Source organism: Arachis duranensis, chromosome 5, assembly GCF_000817695.3.
Source record: "Arachis duranensis cultivar V14167 chromosome 5, aradu.V14167.gnm2.J7QH, whole genome shotgun sequence".
Lineage (NCBI taxonomy): Eukaryota > Viridiplantae > Streptophyta > Magnoliopsida > Fabales > Fabaceae > Arachis > Arachis duranensis.
In genome coordinates, this window is record NC_029776.3 from 28,451,002 (window position 1) to 28,463,833 (window position 12,832).

General features: G+C 38.9%; 1 non-coding gene across 1 annotated transcript; it reads right to left on the bottom strand.

Moving 5' to 3' along the window:
- Window positions 1-3,613: 3,613 nt before the first annotated feature.
- Window positions 3,614-3,721, bottom strand: LOC127748147 (small nucleolar RNA R71). Its single transcript, XR_008010090.1, has one exon. It is a non-coding gene; the product is annotated as a small nucleolar RNA R71 (small nucleolar RNA).
- Window positions 3,722-12,832: the final 9,111 nt, after the last annotated feature.

The following is a 12,832-nucleotide window of genomic DNA, read 5'->3' on the forward strand; positions in this document are numbered from 1 at the left end:
AAATTCACATTTCTGGACTTTACTATGAGTTTGTGTGTTTTTCTGTGATTTCAGGTAATTTCTGGCTGAAATTGAGGGACCTGAGCAAAGATCTGATTCAGAGGCTGACAAAGGCGCGCTCTCAATTGCGTTGGACAGTAGACATCCAGGGCTTTCCAGAAGTATATAATAGTCCATAGTTTGCCCAAGTTTAGACGACGCAAACTGGCGTTCAACGCCAACTTTCTGTCCTATTCTGGCGTTAAACGCCAGAAAAAAGTTACAAACTAGCGTTCAGCTCCAAGAAAGACCTCTACACGTGAAAGCTTCAATGCTCAGCCCAAGCACACACCAAGTGGACCCCAGAAGTGGATTTCTGCATCATTTACTTATTTCTATAACCCTAGTAACTAGTCTGATATAAATAGGACCTTTTACTATTGTATTAGACATCTTTGATCAGTTTTATGCTATCTTAGACCTTCATGGAGGCTGGCCATTCGGCCATGCCTGGACCATTATCACCTATGTATTTTCAATGGTGGAGTTTCTACACACCATAGATTAAGGTGTGGAGCTCTGCTGTACCTCGAGTATTAATGCAATTACTACTATTTTCTACTAAATTCAGCTTATTCTTGTTCTAAGATATTAGCTGCACTTCAACATGATGAATGTGATGATCCGTGACACTCATCATCATTCTCACTTATGAATGTGTGACTGACAACCACTTTCGTTCTACCTTAGGATCGAGCGTGTATCTCTTGGATTCCTTAATCAGAATCTTCGTGGTATAAGCTAGAATTATTGGCAGCCATTCTTGAGAATTCGGAAAGTCTAAACCTTGTCTGTGGTATTCCGAGTAGGATTCAGGGATTGAATGACTGTGACGAGCTTCAAACTCGCGAGTGTTGGTCGTAGTGACAGACGCAAAAGAATCACTGGATTCTATTCCAACATGATCGAGAACCGACAGATGATTAGCCGTGCTGTGACAGAGCATTTGGACCATTTTCACTGAGAGGACGGGATGTATCCATTGACAATGGTGATGCCCAACATACAGCTTGCCATGGAAAGGAGTAAGAATGATTGGATGAAAGCAGTAGGAAAGCAGAGATCCAGAAGGAACACAGCATCTGCATGCACTTATCTGAAACTCCCACCAATGATTTACATAAGTATCTCTACCTTTATTTTATGCTTTATTTATCTCTATATTTTCGAAAATCATTATAACCATTTGATTCCGCCTGACTGAGATTTACAAGATGACCATAGCTTGCTTCATACCAACAATCTCCGTGGGATCGACCCTTACTCACGTAAGGTATTACTTGGACGACCCAGTGCACTTGCTGGTTAGTTGTGCGGAATTGTGACGAGGTGTGATTCACATTTGAGAGCACGATTGTTGATGATCACGATTTCGCACACCAAGTTTTTGGCGCCGTTGCCGGGGATTGTTCGAGTTTGGACAACTGACGGTTCATCTTGTTGCTCAGATTAGGTAATTTTATTTTATTTTTAAATCCTTTTATTTTCGAAAAAAATATTTTCAAAAAAAATTTAATAAATTAGCCATGTCTAGTGTTTTAGACCGGAGCTTTCACTGAAAGCTTGGCTGGCTATTAAGCCATGTCTAATTCCTGGACTGAAGCTTTAGACTAACATTGCTTGATTCCTGGAATTTCTATTAAAAATTTTGAAATCCTTATTTTTCTTTTCCCAATTAATTTTCGAAAAATTACAAAAGAATTTATAAAATCATAAAATCAAAAATAATTTGATGTTTCTTGTTTGAGTCTAGTGTCAATTTCTAAGTTTGGTATCAATCGCATCTTGTTAATTTCATTAAAATTTTCAAAAATCCATGCATTGCATTCTTCATGATCTTCAAGTTGTTCTTGACAAGTCTTCTTGTTTGATCTTCATATTTTCTTGTTTTATGTCTTTTCTTGTTTTTCATATGCATTTTAGAATTATTAGTGTCTAAATATTGAAAATTTCTAAGTTTGGTGTCTTGCATATTTCTCTTTTCTTAAAAATTTTCAAAAATAAGTTCTTAATGTTCATCTTGATTTTCAAAGTGTTCTTGGTGTTCATCTTGATATTCAAAGTTTTCTTGCATGCATTGTGTGTTTTGATTCATAATTCTTATATTTTGAGTCTTTTTATTGTTTTTCTCTTTCTTCATTAAAAATTCAAAAATCAAAATAATATCTTTCCCTTTTTCTCTCATAAATTTTCGAAAATTTGGTTTGATTTAGTCAAAAAGTTTTTAAATTTAATTGTTTCTTATGAGTCAAATCAAATTTTCAATTTAAAAATTCTATCTTTTTCAAATCTTTTTTAAAAATCAAATCTTTTTCATTTTTTCCTTCATATTTTCGAAAACTTTATGATTGATTTTCAAAATCTTTTTCTTACTTTATTTTATAATTTTGAAATCTTTACCAACAATCAATGTGATTGATTCAAAAATTTTAAAGTTTGTTACTTGCGTATTAAGAAAGATTCAATCTTTAAATTAAAAAAAAATATCTTTTTGTTTCTTGTTAGTCAAGTAATCAACTTTAATTTTCAAATCATATCTTTTTAAATTTCTTTTTCAAATCTTTTTCAAAATAAATTTCAATCACATCTTTTTCAAAATCAATTTCAAAATCTTTTCTAACTTTTTATCTTTTCAAAATTGATTTCCAAATCCTTTTCAATTAATCTTATCTTTTTGTTCGATTCTTATCTTTTTCAAAACTACCTAACTAATTCTCTCTCTCTAATTTTTGAAAACTCCTCCGCACTTTTTCAAAAGTCCTTTTCAATTAATTGTTTTAAATTTTAATTTAATTTCAATTTTTAGTTTCCGAATTTAACTTTAATTTTTATTTTATTTTATTTAATTTTTGAATTCTTCTCTTTCTCATCTCCTTCTATTTATTTATTCATCTACTAACACTCCTCCTCACTCAAAAATTCGAACCCACTCTTCTCTTCTGTGTTCGAATTCTTTTTCTTCTCTTCTTATACTTACATAAGGAATCTCTATACTGTGACATAGAGGATTCCATATTTTCTTTTGTGTTCTCTTCTTTTTCATATGAGCAGAAACAAGGATAAGAACATTCTTGTTGAAGCTGATCCTGAACCTGAAAGGACTCTGAAGAGGAAGCTAAGGGAAGCTAAAGCACAACTCTCTGGAGAAAATCTGACAGAATTTTTCGAAAAAGAAGGAGACATGGCCGAAAATAATAACAATGCAAGGAAGATGCTTGGTGACTTTACTGCACCAAATTCCAATTTACATGGAAGAAGCATCTCAATCCCTGCCATTGGAGCAAACAATTTTGAACTTAAACCTCAATTAGTTTCTCTGATGCAACAGAACTGCAAGTTTCATGGACTTCCATCAGAAGATCCTTTTCAGTTCTTAACTAAATTCTTGCAAATCTGTGATATTGTTAAGACCAATGGGGTTGATCCCGAGGTCTACAGGCTTATGTTTTTCCCATTTGCTGTAAGAGACAGAGCTAGATTGTGGTTGGACTCTCAACCTAGAGATAGCCTGAACTCTTGGGATAAGCTGGTCACGGCTTTCTTAGCCAAGTTTTTTCCTCCTCAAAAGCTTAGCAAGCTTAGAGTGGATGTTCAAACCTTCAAACAGAAAGAAGGTGAGTCCCTTTATGAAGTTTGGAAGAGATATAAGGAACTGACCAAAAAGTGTCCTTCTGACATGCTTTCAGAATGGACCATCCTGGATATATTCTATGATGGTCTGTCTGAGTTATCAAAGATGTCACTGGACCATTCTATAGGTGGATCCATTCACCTAAAGAAAACGCTTGTAGAAGCTCAGGAACTCATTGACATGGTTGCAAATAACCAGTTTATGTACACTTCTGAAAGGAATCCTGTGAGCAATGGGACGCCTCAGAGGAATGGAGTTCTTGAAATTGATGCTCTGAATGCCATATTGGCTCAGAACAAATTATTGACTCAGCAATTTAATATGATTTCTCAGAGTCTGAATGGATTGCAAAATGCATCCAACAGTACTCAAGAGGCATCTTCTGAAGAAGAGGCTTATGATCCTGAGAACCCTGCAATAGTAGAGGTGAATTACATGGGTGAACCCTATGGAAACACCTATAATCCCTCATGGAAAAATCATCCAAATTTCTCATGGAATGGTCAACAAAGGCCTCAACAAGGCTTTAATAATGGTGGAAGAAACAGGGTTAGCAATAGCAAGCCTTTTCCATCATCCACTCAGCAACAGATAGAGAATTCTGAGCAGAATCTATCTAGCTTAGCAAATATAGTCTCTGATCTATCTAAGGCCACTTTAAGTTTTATGAATGAAACAAGGTCCTCCATTAGAAATTTGGAGGCACAAGTAGGCTAGCTGAGTAAAAGAGTCATTGAAGCTCCTCCTAGTAATCTCTCAAGCAATACAGAAGAAAATCCAAAGAGAGAGTGCAAGGCCATAACCTTACTTGGTGTGGCCAAACCCAGAGAGGAGGAGGAGGACGTGAATCCTAGTGAGGAAGACCTCCTGGGACGTTCAATGACCAATAAGGAGGTTCCCTTTGAGGAACTAGAGGAATCTGAGGCTCATATAGAGACCATAGAGATTCCATTGAACCTCCTTTTACCATTTATGAGCTCTGATGATTATTCATCTTCTGAAGAAGATGAAGACATTGTTCAAGGGCAAGTTGCCAGTATTTAGGAGCAATCATGAAGCTGAATGCCAGTTTATTTGGTAATGAGACTTGGGAGGATGAACCTCCATTGTTCATCAAGGAACTAAATGCCTTGGTTCAGCAAACACTACCTCAAAAGAAACAGGATCTTGGTAAATTCTTAATTCCCTGTAACAAAGGCACCATGACCTTTGAAAAGGATCTGTGTGACCTGGGGTCAGGCATAAACTTAATGCCACTCTCCGTAATAGAGAAACTTGGGATATTTGAGGTACAGGCTGCCAAATTCTCATTAGAGATGGCAGAAAAATCCATGAAACAGGCTTATGGACAAGTAGAGGACGTGTTAGTAAAGGTTGAAGGCCTTTACATCCCTACTAATTGCATAATCCTATAAACTGGGAAGGATGAGGATGAATCCATCATCCTTGGAAGACCCTTCCTAGCCACAGCAAAAGCTGTGATTGATGTGGACAGAGGAGAGTTGGTCCTTCAACTGAAGGAGGACAACCATGTGTTTAAAACTCAAGGATCTCCTTCTGTAACCATGGAGAGGAAGCATGAAAAGCTTCTCTCACTGCAGAGTCAACCAAAGCCCCCATAGTCAAACTCTAAGTTTAGTGTTGGGAGGCCACAACCAAACTCTAAGTTTGGTGTTGAACCCCCATATCCAAACTCTAAGTTTGGTGTTGGGAGGTCCCAACATTGCTCTGATTATCTGTGAGGCTCTATGAGAGCTCACTGTCAAGCTATTGACATTAAAGAAGCGCTTGTTGGGAGGCAACCCAATGTTATTTAATTATGTTTATTTATTTTCCATTGTTCTTTTATGTTTTCTTTAGGTTGATAATCATGTGAAGTCACAAAAATTACTGAAAAATCAAAAACAGAATGAAAAATAGCATTAAAAATAGCTCACCCTGGAGGAAGAACTTACTGGCATTTAAACGCCAGTAAGAAGCATCAAACTGGCGTTTAACACCAGAAAGAAGCATCAAGATGGCGTTAAACGCCAGAAACAAGCACCAGACTGGCGTTTAACACCAGAACAGAGCATGGAAGTGGCGTTAAATGCCAGAAACAGGCTACATCTGGGCGTTTAATGCCAGACATGCATGCTAAGGGCATTTTACACGCCTAATTGGAGCAGGGATGTTAAGTCCTTGGCCCCACTGGATCTGTGGACCCCACAGGACCCCCACCTACCTCACCACTTCTTTTCTCCCCTTCACACCTTTTCATAAACCTCTTCCCCGAATACCCTTCACCAATCACCTCCATACCTCTTCCCCAAAAGCCCTTAACCACTCAAATCCATCCACTCTTCCCCATAAACCCTGCCTACCTACACAATTCAAATTCCTTTCCCTCCCATACCCAACCCTAATGGCCAAACCCTACAATTCCCCCACTCCTATATGAACCTCTCATTCCTTCTTCATTTTTCACACAACACAACCCTATCTTCTCTCCCTTGGCCAAATACACACCTCTCTCCCTCTCCTCTATCTTTCTTCTTCTTCTCCTTCTTTCTTTCTTCTTTTGCTCGAGGACGAGCAAACATTTTAAGTTTGGTGTGGTAAAAGCATAGCTTTTTTTATTTTTCCATAACCATTAATGGCACCTAAGGCCAGAGAAACCTCAAGAAAGAGGAAAGGGAAGGCAATTACTTTCACCTCTGAGTCATGGGAGATGGAGAGATTCATCTCAAAGGTCCATCAAGACCACTTCTATGAAGTTGTGGCCAAAAAGAAAGTGATCCCTGAGGTTCCTTTCAAGCTCAAAAAGAATGAGTATCCGGAGATCCGACATGAGATTAGAAGAAGAGGATGGGAAGTTCTCTCTAATCCTATTCAATAAGTCGGGATCTTAATGGTTCAAGAGTTCTATGCAAACGCATGGATCACTAGAAACCATGATCAAAGTATGAACCCGAACCCAAAAAATTGGCTTACCATGGTTCGGGGGAAATACTTAGATTTCAGTCCGGAAAATGTAAGGTTGGCGTTCAACTTGCCAATGATGCAAGAAAATGCACGCCCCTACACTAGAAGGGTCAACTTTGATCAAAGGTTGGACTAACTCCTCATGGATATATGTGTGGAAGGAGCTCAATGGAAAGTTGACTCAAGAGGCAAGCCGGTTCAATTGAGAAGACCGGACCTTAAGCCTGTAGCTAGAGGATGGTTGGAGTTCATCCAACGCTCCATCATTCCTACTAGCAACCAGTCTGAAGTTACTGTAGACCGGGCTATCATGATCCATAGTATCATGATTGGGGAGGAAGTGGAAGTTCATGAGATTATACCTCAAGAACTCTACAAGGCGGCTGACAAGCCCTCCACTTTGGCAAGGTTAGCCCTTCCTCACCTCATTTGCCATCTATGCAATTCGGCTGGAATTGACATAGAGGGAGACATCCTCATTGATGAGGATAAGCCCATCACTAAGAAGAGGATGGAGCAAATAAGAGATCATGGACCTCAACAAGAGCAGGAGGAAATCCCTCACCATGAAATCCCTGAGATGCCTCAAGAGATGCACTTCCCTCCACAAAACTATTGGGAGCAAATCAACACCTCCCTAGGAGAATTAAGCTCTAACATGGGACAACTAAGGATGGAGCACCAAGAGCACTCCATCATCCTCCATGAGATTAGAGAAGATCAAAGAGCGATGAGGGAGGAGCAACAAAGACAAGGAAGAGACATAGAGGAGCTCAAGAACACCATTGGTTCTTCAAGAAGAAGAAGACGCCACCCTCACTAAGGTGGACCCGTTCCTTAATCTCGTTGTTCTTTTTTTCCTGTTTTTCGGTTTTTGAGCCTTATGATTATTTGTTTGTGTCTTCACTATATGATCATTAGTATTTAAGTGTCTATGTCTTAAAGCTATGAATGTCCTATGAATTCATCACCTTTCTTAAATGAAAAATGTTTTAATTACAAAAGAACAAGAAGTACATAAATTTCGAATTCATCCTTGAAATTAGTTTAATTATTTTGATGTGGTGACAATACTTTTTGTTTTTTGAATGAATGCTTGAACAGTGCATATGTCTTTTGAATTTGTTGTTTATGAATGTTAAATATGTTGGCTCTTGAAGAATGATGAAAAAGGAGAAATGTTATTTGATAATCTGAAAAATCATAAAATTGATTCTTGAAGCAAGAAAAAGCAGTGAATATAAAAGCTTGCAGAAAAAAATGGCGAATAAAAGAAAAAAAAGAAAAAGCAAGCAGAAAAAGCCAATAGCCCTTAAAACCAAAAGGCAATGGTAATAAAAAGGATCCAAGGCTTTGAGCATCAGTGGATAGGAGGGCTTAAAAGAATAAACTCCTGGCCTAAGCAGCTAAACCAAGTTGTCCCTAACCATGTGCTTGTGGTGTGAAGGTGTCAAGTGAAAAGTTTGAGACTGAGTGGTTAAAGTCGTGATCCAAATCAAAAAGAGTGTGCTTAAGAACCCTGGACACCTCTAATTGGGGACTCTAGCAAAGCTGAGTCACAATCTGAAAAGGTTCACCCAGTTATGTGTCTGTGGCATGTATGTATCTGGTGGTAATACTGAAAAACAGAGTGCTTTGGGCCACGGCCAAGACTCATAAAGTAGCTGTGTTCAAGAATCAACATACTGAACTAGGAGAATCAATAACACTATCCAAATTCTAAGTTCCTATAGATGCCAATCATTCTGAACTTCAAAGGATAAAGTGAGATGCCGAAACTATTCAGAGGAAAAAAGCTACAAGTCCCGCTCATCTGATTGGAGCTAAGTTTCATTGATAGTTTGGAATTTATAGCATATTCTCTTCTTTTTATCCTATTTGATTTTCAGTTGCTTGGGGACAAGCAACAATTTAAGTTTGGTGTTGTGATGAGCGGATAATTTATACGCTTTTTGGCATTGTTTTTAGTATGTTTTAGTTAGTTTTTATTATATTTTTATTAGTTTTTAATTAAAAATCACATTTCTGGACTTTACTATGAGTTTGTGTGTTTTTCTGTGATTTCAGGTAATTTCTGGCTGAAATTGAGGGACCTGAGCAAAGATCTGATTCAGAGGCTGACAAAGGACTGCTGATGCTGTTGGATTCTGACCTCCCTGCACTCAAAATAAATTTTCTGGAGCTACAGAAACCCAAATGGCGCGCTCTTAATTGCGTTGGAAATTCGACATCCAGGGATTTCCAGCAATATATAATAATCCATACTTTGCCCAAGTTTAGATGACGCAAACTGGCGTTCAACGCCAGCTTTCTTCCCTATTCTGGCGTTAAACGGCAGAAACAAGCTGCAAAGCAGAGTTAAACACCAGAAACAAGTTACAAACTAGCGTTCAACTCAAAGGAAGACCTCTACACGTGAAAGCTTCAATGCTCAGCCCAAGCACACACCAAGTGGGCTCCAGAAGTGGATTTTTGCATCATTTACTTATTTCTGTAACCCTAGTAACTAGTCTGATATAAATAGAACCTTTTACTATTGTATTAGACATCTTTGATCAGTTTTATGCTATCTTAGACCTTCTTGGAGGCTGGCCATTAGGCCATGCCTGGACCATTATCACCTATGTATTTTCAATGGTGGAGTTTCTACACACCATAGATTAAGGTGTGGAGCTCTGCTGTACCTCGAGTATTAATGCAATTACTACTATTTTCTACTTAATTCAACTTATTCTTGTTCTAAGATATTCCCTGCACTTCAACATGATGAATGTGATGATCCGTGACACTCATCATCAGTCTCACTTATGAACGCGTGACTGACAACCACTTCCCATTCTACCTTAAGATCGAGCGTGTATCTCTTGGATTCCTTAATCAGAATCTTCGTGGTATAAGCTAAAATTATTGGCAGCCATTCTTGAGAATTCGGAAAGTCTAAACCTTGTCTGTGGTATTCCGAGTAGGATTCAGGGATTGAATGACTGTGACGAGCTTCAAACTCGCGAGTGTTGGGCGTAGTGACAGACGCAAATGAATCACTGGATTCTATTCCAACATGATCGAGAACCGACAGATGATTAGCCGTGCTGTGACAGAGCATTTGGACCATTTTCACTGAGAGGACGGGATGTGCCATTGACAACGGTGATGCCCAACATACAGCTTGCCATGGAAAGGAGTAAGAATGATTGGATGAAAGCAGTAGGAAAGCAGAGATCCAGAAGGAACACAGCATCTGCATGCACTTATCTGAAACTCCCACCAATGATTTACATAAGTATCTCTATCTTTATTTTATGCTTTATTTATCTCTATATTTTCGGAAACCATTATAACCATTTGAATCTGCCTGACTGAGATTAACATGATGACCATAGCTTGCTTCATACCAACAATCTCCGTGGGATCGACCTTTACTCACGTAAGGTATTACTTGGACGACCCAGTGCACTTGCTGGTTAGTTGTGCGGAATTGTGACGAGGTGTGATTCACATTTGAGAGCACCAAGTCTTTGGCGCCATTGTTGATGATCACGATTTTTCGTACCAGGCAGCTATAGCAAATTATATATTGTTGCGAAGCCCGGGACGTTAGCTTTCTAACGCAACTGAAATTGTGTCATTTGGACCTTTGTAGCTCAAGTTATGGTCGATTTAGTACCAAGAGGTCAGGCTGGACAGCTTTAGCAGTTCCATCAGTTTCCTGTATTCCTTCCAATTTTGCAGGCTTTCTTTCCATCCTCTAAGCCATTCCTGCCCTATAATCCCTGAAATCACTTAACACACATATCACGGCATTGAATAGTAATAAGAGAGGATGAAAATTAATAAAATTAAGGTCACAGAAGCATGTTTTCCATCATAGCACAAAATCAGGAAGGAAAATGTAAAATATGCGGTTTCTATGAATAAGCGTGAGAATAATGGATGAAAAACCACTCAATTTAGCACAATATAAACCATAAAATAGTGGTTTATCACTCAGTCTTCTGTTGTGGGTGGATCCTCCAAGAGGAAGATCTTTAGCTCCTTGTTTTTCTTCATCTTCTCACCATGATATAGCTTTAAGCGATGTCCATTGACCTTGATGAATTTGGAGCTTGAAGGATGACTTAGGTGAAAGACTCCGTATGGCTCTACTTTCTCTATTCTGTAGGGACCTTCCCATCTGGATCTTAGCTTGCTTGGCATGAACCTCAGTCTGGAGTTGTAAAGGAGAACCAACTCCCCAGGTCTAAACTCTCTCCTTTTGATGTGCTTGTCATGTACAGCCTTCGTCTTCTCTTTGTATCACCTGGAGTTATCATATGCTTCTAGGCGAAGGTTCTCCAATTCTTGTAGTTGCATCTTCCTTTCAGCATCGGCCTTCTCAAATCCCATGTTGATCTCTCTGACTGCCCAAAATGCTTTGTGTTCTATCTCTACTGGGAGGTGACAAGCATTTCCATAAACCAGGCGGAAGGGGCTCATCCCTATAGGTGTCTTGTATGATGTCCGGTATGTCCAAAGCGCATCTTGTAGCCTGGTGCTCCAGTCATTCCTATGTGGCTTGACTATCTTTTCCAGGATACGCTTTATCTCTCTGTTAGACACCTGATGAGCGGATATTTTATACCCTTTTTGGCACTGTTTTTACATAGTTTTTAGTATGTTTTAGTTACTTTTTATTATATTTTTATTAGTTTTATTCAAAAATTACATTTCTAGACTTTACTATGAGTTTGTGTGTTTTTCTATGATTTCAGGTATTTTCTGGCTGAAATTGAGGGACCTGAGCAAAAATCTGATTCAGAGGCTGAGAAAGGACTACAAATGCTGTTAGATTCTAACCCTGCTGCACTCGAAATGGATTTTCTGGAACTATAAAAGCCCAATTGGCGCGCTCTTAATTGTTTTGGAAAGTAGACATCCTGGGCTTTCCTGCAATATATAATAGTCTATACTTTGCCTGAGATTTTATGGCCCAAACTGACGTTCACACGCCCCCCTGAGAATTCTGGCGTAAAACGCCAGAACTGGCACTAAAACTGGCATAAAACGGCCAAACTGGCACCCAAGCTGGCGTTTAACTCCAAGAATGGCCTATGCACGTGTAAAGCTCAATGCTCAGCCCAAGCACACACCAAGTGGGCCCCTAAAGTGGATCTCTGCACTATCTGCACTTAGTTACTCATTTTCTGTAAACCCTAGTAACTAGTTTAGTATAGAAACTACTTTTAGAGATTTATTTTATATATTTGGATATCTTTGGATCATCTTTATGCGATTGTACACGTTTGGAGGCTGGCCTCACGGCCATGCATAGACCTTCTGTTCTTATGTATTTTGTACAGTGGAGTTTCTACACCACATAGATTAAGGTGAGGAGCTCTGCTGTTCTTCATGAATTAATGCAAGTACTATTATTTTTCCTTCAATTCACGCCTACTTATTCTCCAAGATATACTCTTGTACTTAATTCAGTTATGTTAGAATGAAAGGGGTGACCAGTGATAATCACCCACTATCTTCATTACTCGCTTAGCCAAGATCCGCGTGCCTGACAACCACAAGCGGTCTACATGATGTTCAACGTAGTCATTGGATGACAACCGGAGTATATTCTCTTGGATATCTAATACACGGACCGAGTCCGTGAGATTAGTATCTTCGTGGTATAGACTAGAAACAATGGCAGCATTCCTGAGATCCGGAAAGTCTAAACCTTGTATGTGGTATTCCGAGTAGGATCTGGGAAGGGATGACTGTGACGAGCTTCAAACTTGTGAATGCTGGGCACAAGTGACAGTGTGCAAAAGGATAATGGTCCTATTCCGGCACTAGCGGGAACCGACAAATGATTAGCCGTGCGGTATCTGTACATGGTATTTTTCATCCGAGACGAGAAATCCGACAGTTGATTAGCCGTGCAGAGATCGTACCTGGTATTTTTCACTGAGAGGATCATACAGCTTGCCATGGAAGGGAGCACGCATGGTTGGAAGAAGGCAATAGGAAACCAGAGGTTCGGAAGCAACAAAGCATCTCCAAATGCTTATCTGAAATTCCCACCAATGAATTACATAAGTATCTTTATCTTACTTTTCTGTTTATTTATCTTTTGATTATCAAAACCTCATAACCATTTGAATCTGCCTAACTGAGATTCACAAGGTGACCATAGCTTGCTTTAAGCCGACAATCTCCTGGGATCGA